General features: G+C 37.2%; 1 protein-coding gene across 4 annotated transcripts in view; it reads left to right on the plus strand.

Moving 5' to 3' along the window:
• The window catches only part of LOC106086025 (mucin-2), a 271,871-nt gene that overhangs the window by 137,409 nt on the left and 116,347 nt on the right, over positions 1-18,115 (plus strand). For all 4 annotated transcript variants that reach the window (XM_059366454.1, XM_059366457.1, XM_059366455.1 and 1 more), the window contains one exon: positions 14,068-14,123. The gene's annotated coding sequence lies outside the window, so the exon portion shown is untranslated. The remainder of the gene's footprint in view (positions 1-14,067; positions 14,124-18,115) is intronic.

Here is an 18,115-nt window from a genome sequence, read left to right on the forward strand (position 1 = left end):
TTTTAAGCGAAAAATTTGCAACAATAACATTTTTTGTAGAGGCGGCGGGGAGGGGGAGAAGGTGGCCGCAACAAATGGTGGCGGCAACTCATAAAGCGTGTGGCGTTGGTGTTCAGCAATGTGAGCACAAAACAACAGTTTATTGTCACATGTCACGTTACTTGAAACGAAACAACATCGTATGTAGCATACAAATGTTGGTGGGGAAAGACTAAGAAGCAGGGAAGGGAGAAGAGTTGGTACAATGCCACCATAGAATTTTTTTTTTTTTTTTTGTGACTCCATACCGCATTGCTGCCCTATTCCTCTGTCTAAGAAGCTTTTGTAAACTATTGTGGCAGTTGCGCCTGCGCAACTGTAACAACAAAATTTAAAGCCTGGCAGGCAATGGCTCTCCAAGTGTAGCTTGCATTTGTGTTGTCATTTAAAGTCTGTGCCATGACTTCAATGGCGGAGTTGCTTAAAGTTTTTCTTTTTCGTTCATGGCTTATAATGCTACTGCTGTATGCATAGATCAGCAAGCATTCATTCGTCCGTCCGTCTGTCTCTGGCTTTGTGGACATGTGACTGCTGTAACTCTAGAGCTTGTTACTCTATTCGACCGTCCGTCCATCCATCCATATTTGCCCGCCTTATCTAACGTTCACAATCGATCATTGAACTTAAAGAATTCGATGGTGTTTTAGTTTTAGCGGTTAAATGTGGTTTGCCTTGAAAGAGGTGCAAATCCAATAACCATAAGATTTTAGACAACAACAACAAAAATTACAACAACTTGAAAAATTTACAATAGAAACACTACAACAGCAACAACTTGATAGTATTTCCAATAACCAAAATGCAATTTATTTATCATTATTACGCCTTTACGTTATTATTGCAATGCGAAAAGGAATGTCGAAAATTTGTTTATTTCTTTAAATCGAAATGAATTGGTTCGCAGCACGACAAGTAGTGATGGGGGTAAGAAAAGAAGTCCCCCCCCCAAAAAAACTTGTCCATTCAATGGTTATAATTTGCGATAGTAATCTTTAAGTCCCAACGTTTAGTGCAATTGATTTTTCTGATTTTTTTTTTTGTACAAAAGTGACTTAAAAAATATAATGGAAACTCAGGCGATGAGCATGCTGGGGACATTTTAATGAAAATTGATACTGTCGTTGTTGGAGATGACCATTAAAAATCCCGTTTGGCTGCCATAAAAAAATTATAAAAAATTTCCAAAAAAAAAAAAAAAAATCATATGAGACTGGTGAAATGCAAAATAGCTTAATAGCAATTTTTTGCATATTGCAAATTTAAGCCAGAAGACAAATAACTAAAAAAATGTAGTAATGAAATAAGTAATAGCGTGCAAAATTCCGCCGACCGGAATCTTTTAATAGACACAGTTGTTGGAAGTCAACATAAAAATACCTTATGCAAATTTTCGGCCAAATCGGACAAGAATTACGCCCTTTAGAAGCTCAGCAAGTCAAGATCCAAGATCGGCTTATATGGCAGCTTTATCAGGTTATATACCGATTAAGACCATACTTGGAACAGTTGTTGAAAGTCATACAAAAACGACACATCCATATTGGATACGAATTGAGCCCTCTAAAAGCCAAAGAAGTCTAATTGGGAGATCTGTTTATATGGCAGCTATATCAGGTTATGGGCTGATTTAGATCATACTTGGCACATACGTTCAAAATTTCAGCCAAATCAAATAAGAATTGTGCCCTCTAGAAGCTCAAGAATTAAAGACCCAAGATCGGTTTATATTGCAGCAGTATCAGATTATCAACCGATTCAGACCATACTTAGCGCAGTTGATGGAAGTGATACCAAACACCACATGCAAAATTTCAGACAAATCGGATAAGAAATGGACCCTCTAGAAGCTCAAGAAGTCAAGACTAAAGAGCGGTTTATATGGCAGCTATATCAAAACAAGAACCGATAGGGCCCATTTACAATCCCAACTGACCTAAACTAATAGGTAGTATTTATACAAAATTTTAAGCGCCTAGCTTTACTCCTTCGTAAGTTAGCGTGCTTTCTACAGACGGACGAACGGAAATGGCTAGATCGACTTAAAATGTCCTGACGATCAAGAATATATACTTCATGGGGTCTTAGACACATATTTCGGGGTGCTACAAACGGAATGACGAAATTAGTATATCCCCCATCCTATGGTGGATGGTATAAAAATGTGAGGGTCAATGCATTCATCTAATCCTTAGGACTGTGCGGGTTCTTAGAGACTGGCTAAACCACAGACTAAGGAATGGGTGGATAAAAAATAGACCTCATGACAGAAGTACAAGACGGCCAATGGATAACCATCTATGGGTTAACTCCAATGGAAAACCACCTTGGGTAACCACCTATGAGTAACAACCAATTGGTACCCACCTATGGGCAACCACCTTTGTAACCACCTTTAGTAACCATCTTTGGTAACCACCTTTGGTAACCACCTTTGGTAACCACCTTTGGTAACCACCTTTGGTAACCACCTTTGGTAACCACCTTTGGTAACCACCTTTGGTAACCACCTTTGGTAACCACCTTTGGTAACCACCTTTGGTAACCACCTTTGGTAGCCACCTTTGGTAACCTCCTTTGGTAACCACCTATTGGTAACCACCTTTAGTAACCACCATTGGTAACCACCTTTGGTAACCACATTTGGTAACCACCTTTGGTAACCACCTTTTGTAACCACCTTTGGTAACCACCTTTGATAACCACCTTTGGTAACCACCTTTGGTAACCACCTTTGGTAGCCACCTTTGGTAACCTCCTTTGGTAACCACCTATTGGTAACCACCTTTCGTAACCACCTTTGGTAACCACCTTTGGTAACCTCCTTTGGTAACCACCTATTGGTAACTATCTAAGGGTAAACAAGTATACCCCCCATCCTATGGTGGATGGTATAAAAATGTGAGGGTCAATGCATTCATCTAATCCTTAGGACTGTGCGGCTCCTTAGAGACTGGATAAACCACAGACTAAGGAATGGGTGGATAAGTAATAGGTCTCATGACAGAAGTACAAGACAGCCAATGGATAACCACCTATGTGTAATCATCTATGGGTTAACTCCAATGGATAAACACCTTTGGGTAACCACCTATGAGTAATCATCTATGGGTTAACTCCAATGGATAAACACCTTTGGGTAACCACCTATGAGTAACAACCTATGGGTACCCACCTTTGGTAACCACCTTTGGTAACCACCTTTGATAACCACCTTTGGTAACCACCTTTGGTAACCACCTTTGGTAACCTTCTTTGGTAACCATCTAAGGGTAAACAACCTAAATGTAACCACCTATGTAGAACCATCTATGGTCAACCACCTATGGATGACCACCTATCTGTAAGCATTTATGGGTAATCCCTTATGGATAACCACCTATGGGTAACAACTATAGGTAACTACCTATACGTAACCATCTATGAATAACCACCTATGAATAACCACCTATGGGTAACCACCTATGGGTAACCAACTATGGGTAACCACCTATGAGTAACCATCTTTGGGTAACCGCCTATGGATAACCACCTATGGGTAGCCATCTATGGTAAATCACTTATAGATAACTAGTTAAGGGTAACAACCTATTGGTATCCACCTATATGTAACCACCTATGGATAACCACCTATCGGTAATCACCACAACCACCTGTGGGTAATAACCTATTGGTTACCTCGAATGGGTAACCACACATGGTTAACCATATATGGATTAACACTTATGGGTAAACACCTATCGGTAATCACTTATGAGTAACCACCTACCGGTTACTACTTATAAGTAACCTCGAATGGTTAGCCAACTATGAATTACCACGTATGGGTAACCAAGTATGGTTAACCACGTATGGGTAATCACGTATGGGTAACCTCGTATGAGTAAGCACGTATGGGTAAGGATGTATGGGTAATCACGTATGGGTAACCACGTATGGGTAACCACGTATGGGTCACAACCTATCGGTAATCACCACAACCACCTGTGGGTAATAACCTATTGGTTACCTCGAATGGGTAACCACACATGGTTACCCACATGTGGGTTAACACTTGTGGGTAAGCACCTATCGGTAATCACTTATGGGTAACCACCTATCGGTTACTACTTATAGGTAACCTCGAATGGTTAATCAACTATGAATACCACGTAAGGGTAACCACGTATGGGTAACCAAGTATGGGTAACCACGTATGGGTAACCACGTATGGGTAACCACGTATGGGTAACCACGTATGGATAACCACGTATGGATAACCACCTATGTGTAACCATCTTTGGATAACCACTTATGGGTAACCTCCTATGGGTAACCATCTAAGGGTAGCCACCATTGGGTAAGCACTTATCTGTAACCACCTGTGTGTAACATCTATGGGTAACCACCATTGGGTAATCACCTATCTGTAGCCACCTATGAGCAATCATCTATGGTTAACCACCTGTGGATAACCTCCTATCTGTAACCACCTATGTGTAGCCATCTATGGGTAACCACTAATGGATAACCACCTATGGGTAACCACCTATGGGTAAACACCTATGGATAGCCACGATTGCGTAACCACCTTTGAGTAAACAGCTATTTGTAATCATCTTAAATATTGGATCCTGACTGTGAAGGGTTTTGAACCCGTCTGTTGACAGACGATATTATAATACATCTATGGGTAGCAGTCCGAATCAGATATACATTGAGGCCGAAAGGGTCTTGGAGAAGGCATACAACTGGGCTAGATCTCGGCTTTTGAATGTAAACCCAGAGAAGACTGAGTTTTGCCTGTTTACGTAAGACGCAGGTGGGCCAATTTGAGGCGATCCGTTTCCTCAACAGAACGATTTCGATAATCGATAACGTCAGTTACTTGGGAAATTGAGCTGAAGTGCCACACCCATTAGTGTACTGAGAAAGCTCATGGATGTTGGACACTATATAGAGGATAGTTCACTGGCTTTAAAGGAGCGCGATGAGACCACTACTTTATTTATTGTATCAAAAAATTTTCAATAATTTTTTTTATTAATTTTTTTTTTTTTTTGCTGGAAATTTTATGAAAATTTTGAAGTAAATTTGCTTTTAAGAAATATTTTCAATAAAATTTTTAATATAAATTTCTATTAAGCCAAATTTTATTAACGAAATGTTGATAACATTTTATTTTTTGAAAAATTGTTTCAAAATTTGATACAAGTAAAGAGAGTGCAAAATTCAGCTTAAATACCGCTTTTTGTCTATAATGAATAAAGTAATTACTGAAAAACTTTTACAACACCCCTTTTGCAAATTTTTTTTTGTTGTAGTCCGCAGAAAATTGTTTTTGCCAAAATTTAGTTTTAAAATGCACCACCACCACAATGAGAGATGCTCATTTGTTTTACCTCCATTTGCCACATATAACATCGTTGACAAGTTTATCGCATGGTAAATAATCTGTTTTTCCGAATGGGTGGACTGGGCGGACTGGTTTGTTAGGAGGTTATGCAGCAGCAACAGCAACAACACCTTAAGGCACCATTCGCAAAACAATGCAACATGATATGGAGGAGTTCAACTAGGGACCACAAGAAAACGAAAAACGAAGAAAGAGATGAAAAGGCTCATTATAATGAAAATAATAAATGTGGAATTTAAGGCATGAGAAAGTCTTAAATTTGATTTTCAAACAAATAAAGCAAAACGAGCGAACTTTTTTGGGATTTTCTTTGGCCAACTTGTTTGGAAGATTCCTTAAAGCAATGTTGCTTTTCTTATGGAGGCATTAGCTGTTTTAACGGTAGTTGAGAACCGCTTTTCCCAAGCTGCCCCCTTCCTACCTATCTGCATAAAAAAAAACTGAATTACCTTCAAAGTTGCAGTTGAAATCTTTGTGGATCCAAAAACAATTGCAAAACTTGTCTGCCAACTAAAATCTCTGTGTGGTGGCAAAAAAACACAACTCATGAATGAATGAATGTGTATGGGGCACCTAGAGATCAACGTATAACGCATTGCAACATGCTGCCTGCCTCATCCAGGTGCAAGGCATTCCATTTTGAAGCATTGCGAACAGAAAAATAGCTGGCCATAGACCATATGGTGGCAATAGTCAGCAAGGGTTGACTAGATGTGGCCACAGGTGATGTGGCAAGCAAGTGCCACTGTTTTCAAAATTTCTTAAAAATAAAATTTCTAAAGCATTTTGTATAGACAGGAAGAAGAAATAGACTTTAGACTTTTGTTGATATCGGAAGAGGGGCGGACCCTCCCCTGTTGCCCCAAAAACACCACCCAAAATCAAAAGTGAACCAACCGGGACAATATGGGTCTCAAATGAAAGGCATTCAGGAGTAGATTACGAATATGGTCAGGAAGAAGAAATAGACTTTATAATATGTTGATATCGGAAGAGGGGCGGACCCTCCCCCGTTACCCCAAAAACACCACCCAAAATCAAAAGTGGACCGATCAGGACAATATGAGACTCAAATGAAAGGAATTCGGGAGTAGATTACGAATATGGTCAGGAAGAAGAAATAGACTTTATAATATGTTGATATCGGAAGAGGGGGGGACCCTCCCCCGTTAACCCAAAAACACCACCCAAAATCAAAAGAGGACCGACCAGGACAATATGGATATCAAATGAAAGGTATTGAAGAGTAGAATACGAATATGGTATTAAAAGAAGAGTCGAAGTACCCAGGAAGTCGCCCTAACCCCAATATTTCTAAAAACAGACAAATTGAACGTCCATATCAATATGGGGCTGACATGAAAGGCCTTAGAAAGTAGATTACGAATCTGGCATACCAAATCAGATCAAAGTGTAGGGGGTCACCACACCACCCAAAAACGCTCCAAATGGGCATATGACCTGTCATGACTACATGAGACTCAGTTTGTTTCAAAAGGGCCGAAACGATTTTCTTAAAATTTTCACAGTTTGTGTAGGTTTTTGTGGAAGGTAACAACGGTTAGATAATTTTTATATATCGGATGGTGGCGGACCCTCCCCCCTTTACCCCACAAACGCCGCCTAAAACCAGAAGTGCACTGAGAGGCTCAATACTGGTATCAAATGAAAGGTATTGGAGACTAGAAAACGATTATCGTACTTAACTTTGGGTCAAAGTACCCAGCGGGCCGTCCAACCCCAAAACCCACCTAAACAGATATATTCGACGTTGATATAAACGTCGAATATATCGTCGACTTAAATAAAAAGTATTTGGCAGTAGATTACAAATATGGCATATAAAATAAGGTCCAAGGCGGCATATAAAATAAGGTCCGCTTATGACGCTGAACGCCGGGGTTCGAATCCTGGCGAGACAATCAGAAACAATTTTCAACTGTCGTTTTCCCCTCCTAATGCTGGCAACATTTGTGAGGTACTAAGCCATGTAAAACTTCTCTCCAAAGAGGTGTCGCACTGCGGCACGCCTTTCGGACTCGGCTATAAAAAGGAGACCCCTTATCATTGAGCTTCAAACTTGAATCGGACTGCACTCTTCGATATGTGAGAAGTATGCCCCAGTTTCTTAGTGGAATGTTTATGGGCAAAATTTGCAAATTTGCAATGGGAGGTCCCCCCACACCCCAAATACCCCTAAATGGGCACATTAGCCAACCATGGCTATATGGGACTCAAATGAAAGGTATTTGGGAGTAGATTACGAATATGGCATTAAAATTTGCGTTTAGGTCAAGGTGGCGCTTTATCTCCAAAAAACACGTCAAATAGGTTCATTGAGCCATTATGACAATATGGGCTCAAATGAAAGGTATTTAAGAGTAGAAAACGAATCTGACATCCAATTTTGAAGCCAAGTGTTTTGGGATACCCCCTATGGCACCCCTTAAACTGAACTTCATTTGCGACTATAGCAATATACAGCTCAAAGCAATGGTATTTAGGAGTGAAGAACGAATTTTATGCATATTTTCAGAGCAAAGTGCCGCTGGGCGCCCCAGCCCCAAAACACCCTTCAAACGGTTCACGTTTATCGACCATGGCTATATGGGTCTCCATTTAAAGGGATTTGGGGGTGAAGCACATTTTTAATATCAATATTTGAGTCGAAATGTCTAAGGTGCCAACCCTCCAAAAAAACACCAGATCTCGGAATTTGGTAATGTGGAAATCTTTTTGCACGCTTACAGACACCTAAAAAAAAGTGGTTTCTATTGATGCGATCGGGTGCCACGGGGGCACACAATGTCCGTCCGTCTGTCTGTCGAAAGCGCCCAAACTTTCGAAGGAGTAAGGCTACAAGCTTGCACATTTGCAAAAATACTACTTATTCGTGTAGGTCAGTCGGGGTTGTAAAAGGGCTAAATCTGTCCATGTTTTGGTAGAGCTGGCATATTAATCGATATCGGATATTGACTTTTTTGAACCTCAAGAGGGCGCAATTCTTATCCTATTTGGCTGAAATTTTTCATCTAGTGTTTTATTTTGACTTCCAACAACCATTCTAAGTATGGTTTAAATCGGTTCATAGACAGATGTAGCATCCATATAAGCCGATCTCAGATCTTGACTTTTTTAGCCGCTAGAGGGCACAATTATTATCGAATATGGCTGAGTTTTGCGTGAAATGTTTTGGTTTGAGCATCAACAACTGTGCCAAGTGTGGTTTAAATCGGTTCATAAATTGATATAGCTCCCATATAAACCGATCTTGGATCTTGACTTCTTGAGCCGCTAGATGGCGCAATAATTATCTGATTTGGCCGAATTTTTGCATAAAGGGTTTAAGTTTGATCTCAACCACTGTACCAAGTATGGCTCAAATCCGTTCATAACCTGATAAAGCTCCCATATAAACCGATTTCGGATCTTGACTTCTTGAGCCGCTAGATGGCGCAATTATTACCCGATTTGGCTAAAATTTTGCATGAAGTATTTCGGTTTGAGCGACAACATGTGTGCCAAGCTCAAATCGATTCATTACCGATTTCGGATGTTGACTTCGTGAGCCGCTAGAGAGCGCAATTTATCGAATATGGCTGAGTTTTGCGTGAAATGTTTTAGTTTGAGCATCAACAACTGTGCCAAGTATGGTTTAAATCGGTTATAACCTGATATAGTTCCCATGTAAAGCGATTTCGGATCTTGACTTATTGAACCGCTACAGGGCGCAATTATTATAAAATATGGCTGAAATTTAGCATGAAGTGTTTATGTTTGGCCGTCAAAAACTGCGCCAGTTATGGCTCAAATCGGTTTATAAGCTGATATAGCTCTCATATAAACCGATTTCGGATCTTGATTTCTTGAGCCGCTAGAGGGCGCAATTATTACCGAATATGGCTGAAATTTTGCATGAAGTGTTTGTGTTTGGCCGTCAAAAACTGTGCCAGTTATGGCTCAAATCGGTTTATAAGCTGATATAGCTCTCATATAAACCGATCTCGGATCTTGACTTCTTGAGCGCATATATTAAATTTTCTCCGATTTTGACTTCTTGAGCCACTATAGACCGCAATTCTCATCCAATTTAGCTGAAATTTTGCACAATGAAGTCCAATATGGTCTTTAACCGCCTAGCCAAGTATGGCCCCCAATCGGTTCATAACTTGGTATAGCTAAAGTAGCATAGAAATTCTTATCTATTATCCTTTGCTTGTCTATAAAGAGATACCAGCCAAAGAACTTGACTAATGCGATCCATGATGTAGGGTATATAAGATTCGGCCCGGCTGAATTTAGCACGCTTTTACTTGTTTTCAAAAATATTTTCTCGTCTCTGTCCTTTCCCATATTGTTTGTTATACATTCCATTGCAACCATGAATGGCTTGCCCCATTCTCATGTGGTTTTTTTTTGCCTACCCTATAGCATCCAGAAGGCGTGAAAGTCTCCATCTTCCAAATAGTAGAAAAATTGTTAAATATTTCACAAATTGTGGAATTTTTCCTACACCAAAAGCAAAAAAGTGCAAAAAAAACATTGCAAGGTAAAACAATCGTCTGGCAGCAACACCTTAAAGCACTCATAACATGGCTTTTCATATGGCTGCGAAGACAATTGCAGCAATTCACATGACTACCTGCCAAAAAAAAAAAACGAAAAATAGTACCATACCAATGTCTGTTAGAGCATAGAAAATGTCTAAAACTTGAACTGCAACTTCTCAAGGAAGCTCTATGATAGATACGATCATTTAAACCAACAATATTTAATGTTGCAGTTTTTTTCTCTACACTTCTCTTCATCTGGCGATTGTGTTTCTTTTTTCCATGGGTTTCTCAAATTTCAACAGTAATCTCCTAAAAAAATACTGCATTCGTTATAACTGCAAAAAATAGCCAGGTTGAAAAAAATCACCATCAAATAAACGGGCATCTTATAGTTTTAACTTAATGGCCAAAATCGACCAAAAAAAAAAAAAAGAATCGCAACAAAAACCCAAAACGACAAAATCAAAAAAGTGAAACTTACTTTTCATAATAGGCTGGAAGCGGAGATGTACAAAACAAGGCACTTCATGGGGATAAGATTTTTACTTACTGTAAAGAGAAAAGGAAAAAATAACTAAGATTAACAAAAAATAATCCAAAGAAGATACTGGGGTGATACAAGAATGATATAAGGATTATAGAAGGATGATATAAAATATTGTGATAATTTATAACTGAAAAGTTGTCATTTTATTTTTTTAACTTTTCTTTTAATTTTTTTTTTTAAATTGACCCATTTTATTTCCATTTTTTAACAAGAAAAAAGGGTGATCTTTTCAAAGTTTTTTCCGTGGATTATAGCTCAATGTCATAGCTTTACAAAATGTCTTAAATTTTCAAATTTGGTTCATAATTACCCAAGTTATAGCTATTTTAACTAAAAATGTCATAATTAATAATAATCATACGCACTATGGTACCAAAAGTAAATTCATCGCCATTTAATGAATTTTAAACATTTTTTCAAGCTTTTTTCACAAAATTATGCATGAAAATTGTGCGCATTTTTGTATAAAACAGGAATGATCATACTCCTAAGATATAAAACCTGGTTGTTGGGTTTAAAAAAGACAAATATATTAATAAAAATCATACGCACCATGGGACATATTTAAAATTTTTTTCAGGAATAAAAATCATGTATACAATGTAAGGAAATCATAAACCCAAATAGCTGCCAAATAGCTTCCGATCTGCCGATAAGGGGTCTGAAGCCCCTAAAAGCAACAGTGGGTTGTTTTGAGCCTCCCGATATCCGACCTTAATATGATTTAGATCGGTATATATTTTGATATAGCTGCCAAAATGGACCAATGTTCTACAAAATTGAAGAGTGACTTTATACTTTTTTTACCACTCAATGCCGAATTTTGATACTTAAGTTATCCAATTTTCAACGGATTGTGACGAAAGGGGGTTTACATATATATCCGAGGTGGTGGGTATCCAAAGTACGGCCCGGCCGAACTTAATGCCTTTTTACTTGTTAATATTAAATTCGTACTCTACTCTCGAATAACTTCCATTTCAGACCCATAATGTTCCAATAGGTCCACTATTATTTTTGAGTAGTGCGAATAAAAAATGCTCCATTTATAGGCTCAATACTCTATATCGGGAAATCGGTCTATATGACAGCTATATCCAAATATGGTCCGATCTGGACGATATTCTACAAAAAGGTGCAAAGGGGAACCATCAGTCTACATGGCAGCTATATGGCAGCTATATCCAAATATGATTCGATCTGGACCACATTTAACAAAACACACTGTGCCAAATTTCATAGAAATCGAGTAGAAAATGCTCCTCTTAAGAGTTCAATAATGTATATCGGAAGCTGGGTCAATATGGCAGCTTTATCCAAATATGGTCCGATCTGGACCACATTTAACAGCGTATTACTTCTTTCAGACCATATTGGTAATCTACTCCCGAATACGTTTCATTTGAGACCCATATTGGCATTATCGTAAAATTTTTCTATATTTATTTTAAGTCATTTTGGGGTCTGGGCTATATCTCGATATAGCCCCCTTATAAACCGATCTGCCCAATTAAGATCTTAGCCCCATAAAGTAACATTTATTATCCTATTTTGCTGAAATTTGAGATTGTGAGACCATTTGTTTGGCCACTCGACATCCTTCTTCAGTTTGGCCCAGATCGGTCCAGATTGGATATATAGACCGATCTATCGATTTAAGGCCTTGGGCGCATAAAAATCACATTTTTTGTCTGATTTCGCTGAAATTTTGGACAGTGGGTTGTGTTAGGCTCCTCGATACCCTTCTTGAAGATTGCCCAGATCGGTCCAGATTGAGATATAGCTGCCATATAAAACGATCTCTCAATTCAAGGTCTTGGGGCCATAAACGGCTCAGTTATTGTCCGATTTAGCAGAAATTTGGGACAGTAAAATATGTAAGGACCTTCAACATTATTCTTTAATTTGGCTGTGATCGGTGCAGATTTGGTTATAGCTGCCATATAGACCGATTTCTCGATGTTAGGTTTTGGGCCCATAAAAAACGCTTTTATTGTCTGATGTCGTCAGTGAGTTAAGTTAAGCCCCTCGACATACTTCTACAATGTGGCATAGATGGGTTCAGATTTGGATACAGCTGCCATATAGACCGATCTCTATATTTAAGATTTGGAGCCCATAAAAGGCGCATTGATTGTCCAATGTCGCCGAAGTTTGGCACAGTGAAATATGTTAGGCCTTTCAAAATTCTTCTGAGATCGGTCCAGATTTGGATATAGCTGTCATATAGACCGATCTCTCGATGTTAGGTTTTGGGCTCCTTAAAATGCGCATTTATTGTTCCCTTTCGCCGTTATTTTGGAACAGTGAGTTGCGTTAGACTCTTCGACAACTTTCTGCAATTTGGCGCAGATCGGTACAGATTTGGATATAGCTGCCATATAGACCGATCTGTCGATGTAAGGTTTTGGGCCCATAAAAGGCATATTTATTGTCCGATTTCGCCAAAATTTGGGACAGTGACATTCTTCTTTAATTTGGCCCAGATCGATTCAGATTTGTATATAGCTGCCATATAGACCGATCTCTCTATTTAAGATTTCGGGCCCATAAAAGCCGCATTGATTGTCCGATCTCGCTGAAATTTGGGGCAATGAGTTGTGAGTTCAAAATCCCTCTTCAATTTGGCCCAGATCGGCTTAGATTTGAATATAGCTGCCATGTAGACGGATCTCTCGATTTAAAGTATTGGCCCCATAAAAAGCACATTTATAGTCCAATTTCGATGAAATTTGACACAGTGACTTCTGTTAGGCATTTCGACTTCCGTGTCGTATATACTTCAAATCAGCCTATATTTGGATTTGGCTACCAGAAAGACCAATATTTTATGCTACAAAATTGAACAATGATTTGTACTTATTAGACCACTCAATGACCGTGCCGAATTTGGTCCAAATCGGAACATATTTAGATATAACTGCTATGAGGGCATAAATTATGAATTTCTCATCGGATTGTGATGAAAGGGGTTTTACACATATACACCCGTGGTGATGGGTATCCAAAGTTCTGCCCGGCCGAACTCAATACCTTTTTACTAGTTTTTTTAGCTTTTCTTTTAATTTTTTTTTTGATTGGCCCATTTAATTTCTATATTTTTAACAAGAACAAAGGCTAACTTTTCAAAATTTTCTCTTTGAATTATAGTTTAATGTCATAGCTTTACAAAATATCTTAAATTTTCAAATTTTGTTCATAATTACCCAAATTATAGCCATTTTAACAAAAAATGCCAAAATTAATAATAATCATACGCACTATGGTACCAAAATTAAATTCGTCGCTATTCTTTGAATTTTTCACATTTTTTATAATTTTTTTTTTTCAAAATTAAGCAGGAATATTTGTGCTTATTTTTGTATAAAACATGATTGGTCATACTCCTAATTTTAAGTTTTAAAAAAGACAAATATATTATTTACAATAATCATACGCACTATGGGACATATTCATCTTCTTTTTGCAGGCATAAAATTCTTTTAATAATAAACGCAATAAGATTTTACAAAATATTTTTTTTATTTTTATTTCAGTGATTGTCACCGCACGTATCGATGTAGGTTGCCAAAATTTTGAAACGGAGCGAGAAGTAAGTATATTGAAAATTTTGATTATAATACAAAAACTGTTTCACGTTAAAAAAAAAAATATGGACGGACAGACAAATGCACATAGCTGGGAAGACCCAAAAAGTTATTCAATCCGTTCTCTTATTCAACATCATAGTGCTTAAAACCTGCCCATTCTATGGCCCCATGGGTTTGGCCTGCCCTGAACTATTCTCTTCATTTCTGTTGCAGCATCTGCAGCAACTGCCTCATCAACCGAAACTCCTTAAAGTCAAATAAAACGAAAAAAAAACCAAAACAACTTTTTTGATGTTGTTGCCTACATATCTATGCCTATAAAAATTTGTTGTCCAAACTGATGCTTTCGCTTCATCTCGTCAGCAGCGTTTTTTGTTTCTGTTCATTTCAGTTTAAGGTATTTTATGTCTATTTCTGCGTCAAAGTGTGTTACTGGTGGCGTTAACAAACGTTACGATTTTTTTGTTTATTTAAGGATTGTAGGTTTGTTGTTTTCAATCTAAGCGACCCCAAGTGTTTTGCCTTATTTTCCATTTAAACTACAAAATTCAGTCAAAGATGGTGATTTGTTTTTTCTCCCCATACTTCTAAGAAATAAATAAGGCTTTTTAAAATGCATGCATTCACATCTTAGCAAGCGAACGGCGGCTAAGGCAAATTGCCCAATAGCGGCATCACAAGCAGACAGCCTGCAAGTTAAACAAGCTCCTCAAATCACCTGCCTATGTCAGACATACCGATAGACAAATGCATTTTTTTTTTTGGGCTCATTGGCTACAGAGTTCCCATAAAACGACTGAAAAAGCGCGCGCATGCGCAGCAACCACAACTTTTAATGCCCCAAAAACAGTTAACCAACACCACCATTTGCCAAGCATTCAAGAAAACGCGTCAAATACTAAACGCAAACGCAACTTTATAGAGCCTAAGCTACATAGTCTACGACGTCTTCGTCTTCGCCTTTGTGATGGTGTATTAGTTTCGTTAACATTTATTTGGAATCAAATTTTGAAATATCTATGTTGGTTGTGTTTCTTTTTTGGCTTTGATATTCCCCCTTAAATCAAAAACTACATCCATTTTGGTGTTAATGTCTTGTTAAATGGTAACTTGATTGCGGTGATGTTAAGCTCTCTTAATGGAAATCATTTACACAGGGATTTTCTATTGAGTTTCTGCATATGGCCATGTAAACTCAATGCAATCATGGCTGCATTTGAAACATAACTAATGATTAAAAAAGATTTTAACATTTTTAAGATTCAAATTAATCACACGAGGATCATATTTTATGACTTTTGGAATAAAACTGAAATGACAAAAATTTGTTCAAAATTAATGGTATAATTAACGGCTAATCCAATATAAGATAAGATGGAAATTAAAATTAAGGTTATTAAGAAAAAAATTGGCAAAATTTTTAAAAAATAGAGTTTTATAAAAAAAATTAGTAAAAATTTTAAAAAAAAAATTGGTAAAAATTTTTAAAAAAAATTAGTAAAAATTTAAAAAAAAATAGTAAAAATTTAAAAAAAAAATTAGTAAAAATTTTTAAAAAAATTGGTAAAAATTTTAAAAAAAATTAGTAAAACTTTTTAAAAAAAATTAGTAAAAATTTTTAAAAAAAAATTAGTAAAAATTTTAAAAAAAAATTAGTAAAAGTTTTAAAAAAAAAATTAGTAAAAATTTTAAAATAAAATTAGTAAAATTATAAAAAATTATATTAAAATTATAAAAATTTTTAAAAAAATTAGTAAAAATTTTTAAAAAAAATTAGTAAAAATTTTTAAAAAAAATTAGTAAAAATTTTTAAAATAAATTAGTAAAAATTTAAAAAAAAAATTAGTAAAAATTTAAGAAAAAATTAGTAAAAGTTTTTAAAAAAAAAATTAGTAAAAATTTTAAAATAAAATTAGTAAAAATTTAAAAAAAAAATTAGTAAAAATTTTTAAAAAAAATGAGTAAACATTTAAAAAAAAAATTAGTAAAAATAAATGACTTCAATCTACAGAATTTCAAAAAATTACCAACATCTTTTAAAATATTTAGAAAAATTTGTATAATAATAAAAACCAAAATTTTTACAAAAAATAAAATAAATTTTTCACATTATTTAAAAAAAAACAACAATAAAGAAGGGCCAAAAGCCGGCCGGTGCCGACTGTATAATACCCTACGTCTACTCTATAAGTACAATGTGGGAGCTAAGTCCAATTCTAAACCATTTTTGATGGACCTCGGCGAGCAAAACTATGTTCAAACTGTAATAACTACGGTTGACAAATGACAACATTTGAGCAAATTACCCAAAATCTGACGAACATATATATGGGAGCTATATCCAAATCTGAACCGATTTCTATGTAATTTACCAGTAATGTCGAGAGTCATTAGAAAATCCTTCATGACAAATTTCGAGAGAATCGGGTAACAAATGACCATTTTATTGCATTATTACTGCAAATCGGTCGAACATATATACGGCAGCTATATCCAAATCTGAACCGATTTCTATGAAATTTACCAGTAATGTCGAGAGTCATTAGAAATCTTTCCTGACAAATTTCGAGAGAATCGGGTAACAAATGATTGCATTATTGCATTATTACTGCAGATCGGTCGAACATATATATGGCAGCTATATCCAAATCTGAACCGATTTTTATGAAATTTAGCAGTAATGTCGAGAGTTATAAGAAAATCCTTTCTGCCAAATTTCGTGAGAATCGGATAACAAATGACCTTTTTATTGCATTATTACTACAAATCGGTCGAACATATATATGGGAGCTCTATCCAAATCTGAACCGATTTTTTTCCAATTTCAATAGGCTTCATCTCTAGGGCGAAAAACACGTCCATACCAAATTAAAAGACGATGGGATAAAAATTGCGACCTGTGGTTTGTACACAAATTAACATGGACAGACGGACAGACAAACAGACAGACAGACGGACAGACGGACAGAGAGACAGTCAGACGGACAGACAGACAGACTGACAGACGGACAGACAGACGGACAGTTCGACAGTCAGACTGACAGACGGACAGACAGTCAGATGGACAGACAGACAGACAGACTGACAGACGGACAGACAAACAGACAGACGGACAGACAGACTGACAGACTGACAGACTGACAGACTGACAGACAGACAGATAGACAGATGGACAGACGGACAGACAGGCAGTCAGACGGGCAGACAGACAGACAGACTGACAGACAGACAAACAGACGGACAGACAGACAGGCAGTCAGACGGACAGACTGACAGACGGACAGACTGACAGACGGACAGATAGACAGACAGACAGACAGACAGACGGACAGACAGACGCACAGACAGACAAACAGACGGACAGACAGACAGACAGACGGACAAACGGACATAGCTAAATCGAATCGGAAAGTGATTCTGAGTATGTAGGATGATTGAGAGAAAAAGGAAATTTACACTTTCTCCGAGTATAGCGCCAATTGGGTGCCGCGCCATAGCGGAGTAAGGCGAAATAAAACTGTAGACGATTTGGTCGTGAAGGCCAAACGACTGTCATCAATATACTTGGGCAATCCGCACCGTTTCGGGGCAACACAGTCCCTGTTAAGGGTGTGGACAACAAACGCGCAAAGCGGTCGGTGGGACAAAAACACTTTGCGGACCGTGTACTTACTGAGAGGAAGCAGAATATGCATTATGCTGAATATGTGCGGCAAGTGAAAGCGTGTGAAGAACATGTGGGGAAGATGATGAGACTTTGCAACACTTTCTACACTGATAGTGAAATGACGGTTCTTTGCCAATACCGCCTAGTATTATTTTGTTCGCGTCATTGCCAAAGATTTTTAATACCATTTGGTATCAATTCAATACCAGACATCAATTCAAAACTTTTCGAAAATTTTTGTTTTTTGGTTCATTAGAGGTTGGTTTAATCAATAACGGTTTGGTACTTAAACCAATATTGGTCTGGTGCTACACCAATAACAGATTG

Source organism: Stomoxys calcitrans, chromosome 4 (assembly GCF_963082655.1).
Source record: "Stomoxys calcitrans chromosome 4, idStoCalc2.1, whole genome shotgun sequence".
NCBI lineage: Eukaryota > Metazoa > Arthropoda > Insecta > Diptera > Muscidae > Stomoxys > Stomoxys calcitrans.